Source organism: Felis catus, chromosome B2 (assembly GCF_018350175.1).
Source record: "Felis catus isolate Fca126 chromosome B2, F.catus_Fca126_mat1.0, whole genome shotgun sequence".
Classification (NCBI taxonomy): Eukaryota; Metazoa; Chordata; class Mammalia; order Carnivora; family Felidae; genus Felis; species Felis catus.
The window spans coordinates 41,658,490-41,673,087 of record NC_058372.1 but is presented as its reverse complement, the minus strand read 5'-3'; the positions used below and the strand labels follow the sequence as shown (position 1 = coordinate 41,673,087).

The 14,598-nt window shown below is 53.7% G+C and overlaps 1 long non-coding RNA gene across 1 annotated transcript; it reads left to right on the top strand.

Annotated features, from left to right (window-relative positions):
• The first annotated feature begins 1,540 nt into the window (after positions 1-1,540).
• LOC109499677 lies at positions 1,541-5,609 on the top strand. Its single transcript, XR_002742612.2, has 4 exons — positions 1,541-1,927; positions 4,622-4,718; positions 5,251-5,407; positions 5,522-5,609. It is a non-coding gene; the product is annotated as an uncharacterized LOC109499677 (long non-coding RNA).
• The last annotated feature ends 8,989 nt before the right edge of the window (positions 5,610-14,598 follow it).

The window sequence follows — 14,598 nt, the reverse complement described above, 5'->3', positions numbered from 1 at the left end:
GGCAGGACAGCCTCATGCCTGGTGTTTGTGGTTCTTTAACTCTTGCTCGCCCTCTCAGCCCATTTTCGTGTTACCCAAGTGCAATTATTTGGATTTGGGCACGGTTCTTTTTTGTAAGCCAAGAGCTTCTTTTTACTGGAAAAAACTACCAGCTGGGATCAAATACGAAACCACACTCTCGGTGCCACCTTCTGAGGGAGACACGGGCTTTAGACCCTGCCACCAGAGCTCCCCTTGGGAGCCTCCTGCGTTGCAGGGCGACGCTGACCGTCTCCCCTGTGCTTGTTCGTGCAGACCCCAGAGAAAGGCGACAGATTCCTCCTCTAGGGATTCTGGTTGGGAAACCCAGCCTCTTCCTCCGCCTCTGTATCTTGTAAGGCCCCATTGAACCCCAAACCTAAGCCCTTGGGGTCTGGACCAGCCCGTCTCAGCCCTGCCTCAGCTCTGCCTGAGGCCTCTGCTGACCCCGGCCACATCCTTCCTCTTTCTACCCCACCCCTGTTCCTCCACATGGTCCTTGTCTACTTCTGACTGGCGTTGTCAGATGGTCTTCCTCATGTGCCACTCTAGCACTAGGCCACCTCCTCCAGAAAGCCCCCAGGGGTTAAGGCTGACGCCATCATCAACCTGGCCATACAGTTTCTGGCCTTTTTTCCCCCTCTCTGCTGTGTGCACAGATGTGTGATCATCCTGGAGTGTGTGTGTGTGTGTGTGTGTGTGTGTGTGTGTGTGTCTGTGTGTGTGTGTCTGTGTGTGTGTGTGTCTGTGTGTGTGTGTGTCTGTGTGTGTGTGTCTGTGTGTGTGTGTGTGTCTGTGTGTGTGTGTGTGTCTGTGTGTGTGTGTGTGTGTGTGTGTGTGTACAGGCCTGGATGAGTATGTCCCCCACTCAGAATGGGGGATTCTTAAGGGGCCTCCGAGTGACCGATGGATACCCCTGTATCCTCTTCTGCAGGAATACCCCCCCACCCCCGCCCCCCATAGGGGCCTGTTCCTGGTCACTGTCCTGCCTTCCTACTCTCCCTGGTCTCCACTTCAGGTCCCTTCCATCAAATATTTACTGAGTGCCTACTCTGTGCCCAAGAGGTGCCAGGATCACACCAGGGAAGAAGGTAGACAAGGCCCCAGCTCTCGTGGAACTGTTATTCCAGGTTGGGGGGGGGACAGATTATAAACAGAGACATTGATGGGTGAGTGGGGATAAGTGATAGAGGCAGAGAGAACAGGTCCCTCCAACAGGGTAAGTGCTAGTCACTCCCTCCACAAAATGAGCACCTACTATGTGCTGGGTGCTGTTCCAGGGACTTAAGAGATACATCAGTGAACGAAACAGACGGAGATACTTGCTCTCGTGGAACTTAAATTCTAGTTGGCTGCGGGGAGACCGACAACACATAGTGCACATAACAAGTAAGTGCGTTTTATAATGTGAGAGCATTAGGAAGGGATCAACGTTTAGGCAAAAGGGTAAGGTAAGGGATGGGGGGGGGGGGTGGGTAATGTTGCCATTTGAAACAGGTGGCTCACGAGAGGATTCATTTTGAAGGCGCTGTTTGAGCAAAACCCTGAAAGATGGTGAGGGAGTAAGTCCTGTAGATATCTGGAGAAAAACATTCCAGGCAGAGGAGAAAGGTCGTGCAGAGGTCCTGGTGCAGGAGCAGGCGAGATCTGATTGAAGGACAGTAAGGAGGCCAGAGGGGTTAAAGCAATGGAAGGGGAGGAGCTGGAAATGGAAATCAGAGAGGCAGCCAGTCCCAGAAGGGATCATGGAGGTGCTTGAGGGCCACGTGAGGGCTTTACTCTGAGGGAAATGGGGAGCTGCCGCAGGGATTTGAGCTCCAAAGTGACAAGATCTGAGCCACCCTTTCCTCGCTAAAGGGCGTAATTGCAGAAAGTGATGGCGGAGGAGGCTGCTGCTTGAGGCCATGAGGTGAGTGGGTCTCTCCAAGGAAGAGCATCTAAGCCGGGGTCTGAGGGACAGAGAATGGACATCCTCCCTCCCCCCCCTTCCTCAGTCTGTCAACCCGAGAAAGCCTTCTGCTGTCGAACTGCACCTCTCTCTTCTCCCTTCACCCCTCCTTTCTGCTCCTCATCCTCTCTCCCTCCCTCCCTCTTTCCTCCCCCACCCCCTCGCTGACCCTCCCTCTGTCCTCGTCTCCCTCCTTCTTCTCCTCACCTCTTTTTATCTTTGGCCTCACCCCGTGGGGATGAGGGCTTCCCCCTTCCCAGAGTTCTTAAGAAACAGTTGGAAAAAAGCACTCGGAAAGGCTGCCACAGGCCCTTGGCGGGAGGGAGGATAGCAGATTACAGTGTCTGGTCGTGGCTGCTCACCCTGTAATCAGGAGGGTGTCTCAGGTGGACGGAGACCCTGGGGCATGCCCTGCCAGGCCGAGACTTCCCATCCCCAGTCTGCTCCTCCCCAAACCCGGGATGCTGTCTGTGCCCCACACTGTCTCATCCTGTGGCCCAGGCCTTAGGATCAAGCGGCGGGTCAAGGCTGTGGAGTTTCTGACACCGTCTAAGGGCAGGGGCAGGGCAGGGCAGGGCGCCGCTGAGTGCTGGTTCCACAAGGGCGGGGAAAACTCTCTCCCATTAAGAGCAACCCTAACCCTATACCTCGGGGGGAGCAGGGACAGCTCGGTACAGTTCCGCCTCTGTCCCCCTAGAGGACCGCTTGGGCGGCCAGTGGATCAAAGATGCAGGGGGAAGGAGAGCCCCACCACAGGGGCCCAGCCTCAGAGTTCTGACTGGGTGTCCTCTAGGAAAGGATACTCACAGTGTCAGCCTCCCGGGTCACCAATCTGCTCTTCTCGGCTCAGCTCTTCTCGGCTATCATGTGCCACGCGTGGCTGTGGCCTCCAGCACCTGAGTCATCTGTGACTCATCGGCCTCTGCCCTCGGTCCCAAGAGGGTTGGGCCGGGTGGCCTTGGCATGGGGATGGTATGTATAAGACCTGTCCAGTGTCCCTGGTACAGGCCTGTCCCTGCCCTCCCTGCCCCGAGACAGAGATAGCCAGACCCCTCACGGAGGACCCCCATCTGCTCACAGAGGACCCAGAGCAGCTTGTACTGGACCCCTTCCGCCTTCACATGCACACATACACACACGGGTCACAGTGCCTCCCCACTCACGCATGTGCTGAGTAGACCCACATCCCCCAGAGTCTCCATCTAGCCCAGAGCACATGCCTGGGAGTTAGGGTCTGCAGTTACTTCCTTGTATGACCTCAGGAAGCATTCATTCCCTTTTTTAGGCCTCAGTTTCCTCCTCTGATCTGGGACTCACCGACCTCCAACATCCCTTCTAGCCCTAAATCTAAGGAGGGATTTAATGAAGTGGTTTCAGACCTGTAGTCAGCCAGCGATGGGGAGAGCTAGCAGGGTGATGGTGGGTATGGCCGAGGGAAAGGACTCTTCCCTGGCATTCTCCAGACCATACCGCTCCTGAGGCTACAGGCAAACACTGCAGGGAAAAGGATAGTAATGCCCTGCCATACTCTTTGTCAAACCAGCCAGCTCAGAGCCTCCAGGGCCCTGCTGTCGCCACCATCCTAAGGAGAAGGATCAAGGAGATAGACTTCCACAGGCCTCCCCCTCAAAATGGGCTTCCCTGAGGGCAGGGCTAGGTCTCCCCCTCAAACTGGGGCTCCTTGAGGGCAGGGCTGAGTCTCCTCCCTCAGACTGGGGCTCCTTGAAGGCAGGGATGTCAGAGCCGTGAGTTTCAGAAAGCCAGAGATTTGTCAGCACAGCAGAGGGTCCCCAGGCCCTCACCCTCTCTGTCCTGTCCACCCACCCAGGCCCCACCACCCCTGAAGAAGGCCCCTCCCCCAGTCCCCAGGAAGGGGTTAATGAGTGTTAGGCCTGGTAGGGTGGAGGGAAGTTGGGAAAGCTAGGGAGGGAGCAGTGTTTCTCCATTTGGCCAGAGCTTCGGTTTCCCAATACAGTATTACTGTTGGGCAGAGACAGGCAGCTGGGCAGGCTGAGGATCCCAGTACCTTCTTCTGTGGCATTGGCCAGGGGACCAGATCAGGCCCCTGAGGGCTCTCAGCCGGGAGATGACCTGGTCTCTGGGGAGCATGGGTCTGGGCCCACAGACGCCAGCAGGACGACGGCCGCCCAGGAGAGTGAAAGAGAGCCCAGAGAGGGGGTGGCCAGCCAATCTGGCATCCAGGAGGTAGAAAAGTAGCAGACACCCACTTCAGGGTCTCCAACTGCTCCTGCCACCTTCTGCCACAATACCTTCTAAGGTACTGTCTTCCCGACATTTTGTTTTACCATAACCCACCGGAAAAAATACATCCTACACTGCGACCCCTGAGCACATACGAACACACATATTTCAAGAGTTTCAACAAACCATATCTATCCTTACTGCGTGCAAGCCTGTCTGCATTTTTTTAAATTCTTTTTTCTTAAATTTATTTATTTTGAAAGGGAGGGGGAGCACGGGGGAGGGGCAGAGAGAGAAGGAGAGAGAGAGAATCCCAAGCAGATTCTGTGCTGTCAACACAGAGCCCAATGTGGGGCTCAGTCTCATGAAACTCGAAATCATGACGTGAGCCGAAATCAAGAGCCAGATGCTTAACCCACCGAGCCACACAGGTGCCCCTCTGTTCTCTTTCAGATTTAAGAAAAAGCCTAATACTGGTTGCAAACCACCAAAATGACCTCATGTCCCACCGACAGATCACAGTTTGCAGTTTGGAAAACACTACTCCAAGGTCAGCAGGCTAGATACCTTGCCATTGTACCTGTAGAGACATTGAGGCCCTAAGAGGAACCAGAGCCTGCCCAAGGTCGCAGGGCTGCTCTGTGACCTGGCCCCAGCCAGAGCTCAGTAGGCTCCCACAGCAGAATTTCCACTGTAAGCTTCCAGATCCCGGGGATTTCTTGAGACCACTGCCTGCAAAAACAAGGCGGGGGGAGAGGATTACCACTGGCGGACCATCAGAAGAGAGGAGATGGAGGTTTGCTGAGTAACGGGCTCTGCTAGGACTCCCCTAGGCCCCAGCACTCAAGACTCTATTGAGCCTACGGGAAGGGTCAGGCCTGGGGGTCAGTTTCAGTTCCTCCAGAGAATGGTCCCAATCATGATGGGGAGGAGAAACAGAGGCTCCCAGTCTGATGGGGCTGGGGGCGGGGGGCGGGGAGTGGTGACACAAAGCCCCTCCCTCTCAGGGAACGCCTAGTCTGAGGAGGGCCCTGCCTCTGCCCTCAGACAGCTCCTGATTTGTTTCACATGGCTTTCTGCAGGTAGAAATTATGGACATCTCCAGAACAGGGACCCAAATGCAGTGTCTACACCGGGAACCTCACTGGCAAAGCCACAAGAAGGATGAGGAGGAAGGAGAGAAACATCAAAGCACCTGAAGGAATCACCTAGGAGGAAGTTTCCAGACACTCCTTTCAGGTAGGATTGCCAGACTAAGTACAGGATGCTCAGTTGGATTTGAATTTCAGACAATGAAGATTTAACTGAGCGTCCTGTGTTTTTATTTGCTGTGTGGGGCAACCCCACATCCAGGACTGAGGTGGCATGAAAGGGCCAGGCTGACCAGGAGGCCCATGTAGGACTAACGGACAGCAAGAGAAGCTGAGGTCTCCAGGTACCCAGTACTGTTCGGCGGGAGGGGGGGGGGCAGAAACGAGAGTCCCTTAGAACCTTCTCAGCCGCCAGCAGGCAGCCCTCAGACCCGGCAGCCCTCAGACCCGTAAACACCCCCAGCTTGAGTAGCCGCCTCCCCTCCCTCCCTCAGAAGTGTGGCGGGGACACAGAAAGCCAGGAAGAGCCTTTGGAGTGGGCATGTGGTGATGGGCCAGGGAGCAAATGGTTTCCTTCGTTCCTTCTCGGCAGCTGCACCAGGCCGGTTGAGATAAGAGAGTCTTCGGGGAAACTTCCTTTTAGGCACAAACCAACGGCTGGGCCAGGCACACCACCGGCATCTGTGGGCAGTTTCTCTGAAGTCATGGGGCCTGGGGGAGGGTTTTACCAGCATCAGGCTGAGCTCTTCCCCCCCCCCCCCCCCCACCACCACACCCGCTCATGTCTCTTCTGCCCTCCTTCCTCCCTGCGGCCCCCAACACGCCTCCCTCCCCCACAGTTTGGGCTTTTAGTATGGCCGCTAGAGTTGGGCAGTGCCAAGGGTGTGGCTGAAGCAGCCACAGCCAGAAGGAAAGGGGGTGAGCCCACTGGCCTCACCAGGAAGGCATGCCCTGATGCTCTCATAACCTCTGCGGGCACAAACATCCCCTCTCCCAGGCCCGGGAGCAGAGCTAAGGGCTGGGTCCCAGGCCCTGCTTGTCCCCCGTTACTAAGAGGAAAGGAAAAGCTGTTTCTGTCTTCCCTTGTGGGTTTCTACACGGGCTCTTTCCGCATTCCATACGGACCAAGGGAATAAATCATCTGAAACGCTGAGCCTCGTTGGGTTCTGTAGATGAGCCTCAAGGAAGCAAGCCCAGAAGTTGCACCCCCTTCCTCAGGGAGCACCCGGGCTGATGACGGAGAATCTGTCCCACCCCTTCGGGACCCTGACAGAGCGGTGTGATTCACGTTCATTCTTTCATTCAACAAGTACTATATTTATTGAGCCCCCCCCCCCTTAAGTGGTAATCACTTTATATTCCCTTATCTAACTTAATCCACATTAACACCTGGGAGAAAGGTAGTATCGTGCCCATTTCCCAGGTAGAGACAATGAGGCCCAGAGAGGTCAATCACTTGCCCGGGTCAGATAGCCAGAAAATGCTACTGATGGGAAAAGCGAAGCCAGGCTCTGTTGGATCCCAATGCTCTCTTCCCACCACCCTGTGCCCAGTCACGGTAGTGACAACTGACGACCTTTTCTGGGCACTCACAACATGCCAGTCACTCACCCTTCCCCCAGGGATCACATTTCTCTGATCCTTAGGTGTAATGGTACCGGTTTTTGTCTTTTAATTTTTATTTAATGTTTATTTATTTTTGAGACAGAGCATGAACGGGGGAGGGTCAGAGAGAGAGGAGACACAGAATCCAAAACAGGCTCCAGGCTCTGAGCTGTCAGCACAGAACCCGACATGGGGCTCGAACTCACGAACCGCGAGATCATGACCTGGGCCGAAGTCGGAAGCCCAACCGACTGAGCCACCCAGGCGCCCCAAGTCATGGTACCTGTTTAACAGACAACGACTGAGGCTCAAAAAGGTAATTTTGCTCTGTGACACGACTTAGAGGCTGTCAGGGTTGGAGCTGTTTTAGGTTTGGGTTTTGGACAGCGGGGACACAGAATTAGCAGCTGGGATTTGAACCCAGGCGGTCAGGCCAGGCAGGACCAGAAGTGACCAGGCGTTATCAATTCTGTGGCTGCCAGATAGAGGGTTATTAATATCCATGAGGTGACTATTGCAGAATAGTCAGTCGCTCCCACAGGACAGCTCTGGGTCACAGAATTAGAGCCAGGTCAGCACCCCCCCCTCCACCCCCCAGCCCCACAGGGGCTCATCCTGAGAAGCCAGATCCCTCAGCTGGGCCTCACAGCCCCTGCCCTGGGAGCCCTTACCCAACCAGGCGGCCGCCCCGTGACTGGGAGGGGTGACCCCTGTCACACTTGCATGTATGTGAGCCTGTGGATGTGCTTGTGTGGAGGAAGACCTGTCTCGCCCTGGGTGAGAGGATGCCTCGAGGGTGTCCTGCCAGTGGAAGGCCTTCCCCCACCGATCCTAGCCTCAGCACGCCCTAAATGCAGGCCCAGCCACCCTCTCCCTTTCTCAAGCCGGATGAAGGGGGAGTCAGGGTGGATTCGCTGGGAGGGAAGCCTAAGGGAAGGGAGCAGAGGGAACTAGAGTGGGGATGCAGGTTCCTTTGTCAGAGGCAAAAAGACCCTCGAACCCTCTCCCTGAATATTTCCCCAGAAGACATCCTCCTGCGGCCTCCTTGGGAAATGGAAGCTTCCAGCTCTGAGAGTCCCAGGGAAAGCCTTCCTCTCCCTGCCCCAATCCCAGAGGTCTTTCCCCATACCTGTACCACAAACCTTGTCCCCCAAAGATCCTGGAACAACAGGACTGTAATCTTGGGGTGCTTCTGAGATGGACCCCCGAGAGCCTCCTCCACTGTGGACCCCTCAGATGTAAGCTGGGAATGGTTTGAGAGCAGCCGGCCCAGGCAGCCCTGCCTCAGGCCTCCGGGTTTTCTGCCCAAAGCCCAGCTGTGTAGAGAAGGGTGGACACAAGGCGTCCTCTTTCAGACCGGAGGCTCTTGGTGTGTTTGGGGGGACAGGGCGAGAATGGCCTTGTGCTCTGGTCCTGTTCATTGGCTCATTAATTTCTCAAATACTGATGGCATGCCCACCTTGTGCCTGGCCCTGGGTTCGGAGCCACAGGGCATCATCCCTGGCCAGGAGGTCTCTCTCCACACCCTCCCTCCCCTCAGGACAACCCAGCTTCCCCACTCCTGGGCTCTGGGCTGAATCTGCCCTGGCTTGCCTCACTCCTCAGTGAGAGAGGAAGGCCCTAAACTTAACAAAGATCGGTATAAACCCCAGCTATGGGATTTCAGTTTAAAAGTGAGGAGGGAGAAAAACAACCAAATTATACCAATGTAGGAACTCAGAGAAGAAAAGGGCATTGACGTGGGGACTAGACATAACAGCATAATTAGAAAGACCGGCTTTGAGCACAACCTTGAGCACTATATTAGCTTTCACACATCAACACCACCTCACAATGCTGGTGTGATTGTCCCCATCTTAGAGAAGAGAAAGTTAAGGCCCAGAGAAGAAATTTAGCCAGTGGCAGGCACAGGATTCTAACCTAGATCTGTCCAAAGTCTTGGTGGGGCTCAGGGCAACCCAGATGGGCTCTGCAGAGGCACCAGGCAGGGCTTCACAGACCATCACTCCGTTGCCTCAAGAGACTTCCAGTCCTACGATGATGGCATAGCTGTAAACAGGGTGGGGAACAGGGACACTGTCTCCCTGCAGCCTGAGGAAGTGGTGAATGGGGTTCTCAGACCTCCCCAGCAGAGGAGACAAGCAGGGCCCCAGGAGGAGGACACATGCTGGCTTCTGTCCCACTTGGAGCCAGACCCAGAGGCTGACAGGGGATGTGTGTCAGGGCCCAGGCTGGTGAGCTATGCTCGCCTCTTAACAAGTGGGAAGAGAAGCCTTGCGGGACTGTAAATGTGTGTTGGGAGAAGAGAGAAGGAGAAGGGTGCAGGCCCTGAAAAGAGCTCCTCAGACACGGATACCCGGTGATTCCAAACATCTACCAGGCCAGACAGATGAAGGCAAGGGAGTGCCTTCTTGAGAGTGGTTTCCATCTTAATCGACAACGAAACGTCTGCTGGAAGGGCTTCTGTCTCCTCCCTGAGACCAGAAGTTCTGTGAGGACAGGGCACAACCTGAGGGCAAGGGCCATGTCACCCCCTCAGACTGGGAGCTACCTGAGGGCAGTACTTTACTTCTTTCATTAATAGGCTACCCCCCTTCCACCCCGCCACCATCAAAGGCAAATACAACCGGGGCACCGGGATGGCTCAGTCGGTTGAGTGTCCAACTCTTGATTTTACCTCAGGTCATGATCTCACAGTCTCGTGAGTTTGAGCCCGGGTCGGGTTCTGCACTGACAGCATGGAGCCTGCTTGGGATTCTCTCTCTCTCTCTCTCTCTCTCTCTCTCTCTCTCTCTCTCCCTGCACCTCCCCCATTTGTGCTCTCCCTCCCTCCCTTCCTCTCTCTCTCTGTCTCAAAATAAATAAATAAACTTAAAAAAAAAAAAGGCAAAAACGACCTTTTAAAATCTGTTTCAGATCTCAGTCCTCTTGTCCTGAGGAGACCCAGGCCCCGCCCTCCTTCCATAGGCTCCAAGGCCTGATGGTTCCTTTGCCGTTGAACGACTGCTCCCCGCCGTTCGAGCTCTTCCCCCTTCCGATTGGCTTCCATCCCTTCCTCTGCAGATGCTCAGCCAGGTCCTATCTTTGCCTTGCATTTTCCCTTTCCAGGCAGATTATAAATATTATAAATATTTACTGATTCCTTCCCTCCCCTCCCCTATTTCCCGAGTCCTGATGGATGATGTCCCGTGGATGTGGCTGAGTTGTCTCTCTCCCCACAATTCTGAGTCCAGCCCTGCAGGGCCTCTCAAGGATCACCTCCTCCACCCCCCATCTCTAGGCTGGTGTTATGCTAAAGCCACCCCTAGTGAAAGAGAGGTCATTCTATACCAGGCACAGCACATATGCCTGGTATTCCATAAATTCTTGAGGATGGGAGGGAGAAAGGAGGGAAGGGAAGGAAAAGATGCCACAGGTTTTTCCTTCAAATTCCTCATGCTTCTCTCTCAGCCTGTTCTTCTTATCCTCTAGCCTCTCCCCTCATGCTGTAGATGAGGCCCACTTTCTCCGGGTGAGATCTCATTAGAACTGACTTGCTCTCCTCACCCCCAAAATTGGACAATACTTTGTCCTGCCTGGGGCAGCACTTGTCCTGACTCTTCCCACCAGGCTTCCTACCAGGGCAGACCCCGGGTCTCTGATTCTGTTATATCTACATCCCTCCTTTCTTGAACCTCGCTCTACCCCCTGAGACCATCACACATACCAGTAAAACCCTATGGATAGGAACGGACAAAGGTCCAAGCACTAGGATGTGATGGTTTAGTTGGATGATTTATAATCGCTAGGTAACACCCATCCCAAAACTTCACAGCTTGAAACAGCAACAGTCCATGTATTTGTTCACAACTGTGTACATTTGGGCAACAGATGGTTGTTGGCAAGAGCAGCTCCCTTAAGCCTAGAGAATCCAAAATGACCTCGCTCATATGTCTGGTGCCTCAGCCTGGGCTGGTTGGAATAGCTGGGAAGCATTCCTGCCTCAGCCTCTCTCTGTCTCTCTGCATGGCCTTTCTCTCCAACATGGTAGTTGGGCTTCCTTACAACATGGCGGCTGCCTTCCAAGAGGACAAAATGGAAACTGTAATGTCCCTGAAAGTCTAGGGCTAAAAGCCCAAGAACAGCTCTTTCGGCACATCCTCCTAGTCAAAGCAAGTCATACGGCCAGCCCAGATTCAAAGGAGGAAAATAGACTCTACTTCTTGATGGGAGGAGCGACACGTGTGCACAGGGATGGGAAGAACAGTTGGCAGCCATGTTTGCACACAGGCCACCAAAATGGTCTTAACATGAAACTGATGCAGAATCACCAAGGTCTGTATAAATCTACCCAGCTTCCTTGCAGGAGGGAAGTGGGTAGGCTGGAGGTTCCTTGGAGAAGCAAGTACTCCAAAGGACTTTGGGGCTATGGCCAGGGTCTGTCACTGCTTAGGAAAAAGGAAAAGGGACTCAGGCTGGGCAGATCAGAGTTGAGAAGGAGCAGTGTATATGTCCAGGGAAAAAAGTGGTCAGGCCAGAGGGGAGGGTGTGAATCCCGAGGGGGAGATGAGCAGGGATAGCTTGGCACTGGGCCTTCCTCTGGGGTGGGGGATGAGCAGGTCTTATACAACCGGGGGATGCAGTATTTATATTTTATCCTTCTTTTCCCCATAGTCTATTTAAAGACTGCTTCTCTCCTCCAAGGCTGCATGTTGCAATTTCTTTCGTGCTTAGGTTTCGGATCTTCCAATGACAAGCCCCAGCCCCTAGAGACATCTCTTGCCTTGCCTTGCCTTACCACACTTGGGGAACTCTGGATTTCAGCCTGGGTTTGGCCACCACCACATCCTCCCCCTGTCCCACTTTTCTTCTGGCTGTTTGTATTCAGTCTAGACAATTCATTTTTATTTGTTGATGCTCTGCCTTAGCCTGGGGCAACCACGGTGTGGTGGAAAGAGCACTAGAATTGGAGTCAGGAAAGCTGGTTTAAATTCTGGCTTGACCATTTACTGGCTGTGCATAAATTCGGGCATGTTATTTACCTTCTCTGAGCCTCCTGCTTCCCATCTGCCAAGCAGAAATAATGAGCCCCATCTCCAGGGTGGCTAAAAGGAGGAAACAGTGCCTGGCATTGACCAACAGGCCTTTGTCCCTGATCCCTACCATCTACTCTGAGTCTCCTCCTTGCCCAGCCCTGTTCACATCTCTACCTGTCAGCCCCTCCACCAACCACCCCCACCATTGCTGGCCTCACTCACCTCCACAGCCTTGGTATGAAACCCTCAGTCACCAGGCCTCAGTTTTGCAGTCACTTGAAAAACGTGAACTGAGGATGAATTATGTTCCAGGCACTGTTCTAGGTGCTGGAGGTACAACGATGAACAAAACAGACAAAAGTCTCTGCCCTCGAGTGGCCTGCATTCCAGTGGGAGTGGCGGGGGGTCAGGGGGGAGGCAGACAAAAGAGAAAGTAAATCTTAGAGCCACGTGGTCCAAAATGGCAGCCGCTAGCCACATGTGTACATTGAGCCCTTGAAATGTGGCTGTTCCCAACTGCGGTGTGTGATAAGAACAAAACACACAGCAGATTCCGAGATTTTGTACCACACAAAAGTGAAATCTCTCCTTAATAATTTTTATATTGATTAAATGTTGGAATGGTATTTTTAGATATGTTGGGGTTAAGTAAAATATATTATTAAAATTAATTTCTCCTGGGGGTGCCTGTGGCTCAGTCAGTTGAGTGTCTGACTCTTGATTTCGGCTCAGGACATGACCTCGTGGGTTCGAGCCCCACATCGGGCTCTAAGCTGCCAGTGCAGAGCCTGCTTAGGATTCTCTCTGCCCCTCCCCTGCTCTCTTCTCTCTCTCTCTCTCTCTCCCTCTCTCTCAAAAAATAAATGCCCTAAAAAAAGGGTTGTTTTTTTTTTGATTAATTTCACCTGTTTCTTTTTAACTTTTTAAATCTGGCTCCTAGAAAATTTCAAATTACACATGTGGCTCACGTTACAGTTCTACTAGACCTCTCAGTTCTAGAGTAAGCGAGAAGATGGCACACGCTGTAAGAAAAAAGAAGGGATGGTGAAAAGGAGCATCCAAGTGCAGAGTGAGGACGGGGTGTTGATTGTAAATGCAGTGGTCAAGGTAGCCTCACTGAAAAGGTAACAAGACTGAAAGTAAGAGAGCCACACGTTGCCCCATCTAGGAGAAGAGTGCTCCAAGAAAAGGGGACAGCCTGTGCAAAGGCCCTGAGGTGGGAGAGCGCCTGCAGTCTGAGGAACAGAGAGGCCAGTGTAGTTGAGCTGAGTGACCAAGGCAGATCAGAAGTCATAGAGGCAGGGAGGTAGAGGCTGCCTGGAGAGTACAGGGCCTTTTCAGGCTGTTGTGTAAACTTTTGTTTTTTCCTCTGAGTAAAATAGAGTCTCTGCAGAGCTTTGAGCCAAATGGTGACATGATTTGGCTCACAGTTTAACAGGCTCATTTTGGCTGTTGTGTGAGAATCAACTTAAGGGGGGGGGGCGGTGGCGAGAGGAGAATTGGGAGGCCAGTTTAGAAGGCTCCAGCAAATATTCACTTGGGATGACAAGAGCCTCTATCTCACGGGGCTATGGTGTGGATTCTGTGTTAACCAATGGAAAAGCCGGCAGGTGTGATGCGTGGCTGCTAGACCTAAAGCTCTGTGGGTCAGGGGCCTTGCCTTCTGTCTTCCTCACAATGTAACCAGGAGAGGCAGAAGTCACCACCACCCCCTCAGCACCTCCCCGTGGAGGGGTGCAACAGCCTCCTTTGGGCCTCCCTGCCTCCTGACCCACTGCTGGGGTGCTCCTTTTAAAACCCCTCAAATGCTGCTCATCCCCGACAGGCCAGAGCCTCTTGGCATTGCAGACTCCCTGTAAGCTAACCCTGCCCCTCTCCTGTCAATATCCCTCACCCCTATGCACCTGAGTCCCCTCTCATACCTTTGCTCATACCATCCCTTCCGCCTGGACCATCTACTTCAACCTCCCCCCTCTCTGCTCTGTCTTCTCCTGCCCATTCTTTATGGGGCTACCAAGAGGTCAGGTCAAGAGAAGACCCCAGATTCAGCCGAGCTGGATCAGATGCCCCCTCACGTTTTATGTATCTTTCTACTGACAGATTTATAGACTGTTTCTGTGACTCCTCGCCCACCCACCCTCACCAGATCGTTGAGGAGCAGAATCATCTTATTTATAACAGCATCCGTGCCCCTAGTGTGGTAGCTGGCCCAGTAAATACGATTTGAAGGAATAAAAGAGAGGCAGGAGGAAATGGATTTGGTAGCATTGCTCATAAATGCCAAAGACCCAGACAGCTTCTGCCCTGGCCAGGACCGCAGGAGAAAAGGGCCTATGCAGCAAGACGGGGTGGGGAGTCCTCTCAGGAACAACCAGGGCTGTGAGTCCATTTCCCAAGGGCTCAAGGAACTCCCGGACCCTCTATGTAAAGCTTAACAACACCGTGGAGTCACAGGCCCCCGTGAGCACCCCCTTACCACTCCCTAGCCTACTGCAGCCAAGGCCACATAGCCAAACTCAGCCCTCTCCTGTCCCCCGGGGCAGTAAGCTCACACACATGGCCGGTTCCTTCCTCAACCAAAGGACCGGGCCTGGATCATGTGATTCCTGAAGGCAGCACTGCTCCCGGTAGGCCCTTGCTCCTGTCTAAGGTGCTGTCTCTCCGTCCCCCCATTTCAGAGCCCATCCCCCCCACATCATGGCAGAGGGTGAACGGGGTC